The 1,483-nt window shown below is 26.7% G+C and overlaps 1 protein-coding gene across 1 annotated transcript in view; it reads right to left on the bottom strand.

Annotated features, from left to right (window-relative positions):
* The window catches only part of LOC100165438 (transcriptional adapter 2-alpha), a 16,034-nt gene that overhangs the window by 14,143 nt on the left and 408 nt on the right, over nucleotides 1–1,483 (bottom strand). The window lies entirely within an intron of this gene.

Below are 1,483 nucleotides of genomic sequence, written 5' to 3'. Positions count from 1 at the left end.
TATGTATCTACAGTTATTCGTTTTTGAATTACAACAAAATAAGGAAATCGCTACTTGAGAAATCGAGTGAATATCCAATGTTGTAAAAATTTGAATTTCAAACGATCATAAAAATTTAATTTGACTTTCTTATAGATATTTTTTGTTTGATAAAGGTAGATAATCTTATAAGGAACCTTGTATTACATTTTAAAATCTTAGATTTAAAAAGATAAATTTTTACGAATTCTTAACTCAAAATAATTTGCTAATTTTCGTGATTTTTCCATATTTTGTCAATTTTAGATTCTGAGTGGAACGATTATAGTATAACCAATAACCATTAACCGTAGAACAAACACCTTTAAGTATAAATATATAATATATAGATGATGATGTGTTTACATATAATAGCTTTTAAGAAAATATCGGCACAATTCACTATTATATATTATTGGTATTATTATTATAAGCAATAAGGTAAATGTCAAAGAAAAAATTTCGGGCACTACTATTAATGAATTTTCATACAAACAGCATGTAGATACGCCCACAAGTGAACCTCCTAATAGCACGACTTCACTCCCACGCAAATAAGAGTGTATTGGCACTCCTCGTCGAGTATTCGTGGAAAGTACTCGTCGAGTATTCGAGTCAACCGTCACTGAGTGTGGAGATTTCATGTGAAACTTTTAGAGTATAATATTATTATATTTTATACACACAATAACATTTTCAAATGTAATTTTGTTGGCAAAAATGAATTTAACCTACTGTTGTAATGTTGTACTAATGCCTAATAGTAAAATAAATTACTATCACAATAATATCGTCAAATATACCTAGTATTAATGTATTATAGGCTAACATATACTATTTTAGATTCTGAGTGGAACGATGAATGTATTGATTTTACAATGATGTGTGTTTTTTATTTTTTTTTATTTTTATATTTTTTTTGTGTCTGTGTACACAATAAGTAGTCGAAATAATGCTACGATTTTCAACTTCAGTATCTTGTTCGATTAGAAAGTGAATATCGTTTAATAAAAGAATGTTTATCTTACCATCTTCTATACACCATAACATTTTCAAAATATTTTTGATTTATTTTGAGCTCTTTACGGACATTTTCATTTTCCATTTTTTTTTTAGTTTTTTTTCTAAAAATATCAATAAAATTTTATTTGTTGGATAAAAAAGCTTGAAAAATTTTTAGATTCTGAGTGGAACGATGAATGTATTGATTTTACTATGATGTGTGTTTTTTTATTTTTTTATTTTTTTATTATTTTTTTATTTTTTATTTTTTTTTTGTGTCTGTGTACACGATAAGTAGTCGAAATAATGCTACGATTTTCAACTTCAGTATCTTGTTCGATCAGAAAGTGAATATCGTTGGTGCATTGGGGAGGTCAAAATTTAAATTTCCCAGTAGTTTTCAAAAGCGCCGGGAAAAACAAAAGAAAAAGTAAGGAAAAACGGGAATTTTTACGCAAAATCG

Source organism: Acyrthosiphon pisum, chromosome A1 (genome assembly GCF_005508785.2).
Source record: "Acyrthosiphon pisum isolate AL4f chromosome A1, pea_aphid_22Mar2018_4r6ur, whole genome shotgun sequence".
Lineage (NCBI taxonomy): Eukaryota > Metazoa > Arthropoda > Insecta > Hemiptera > Aphididae > Acyrthosiphon > Acyrthosiphon pisum.
This window is presented reverse-complemented; position numbering and strand designations above follow the sequence as displayed.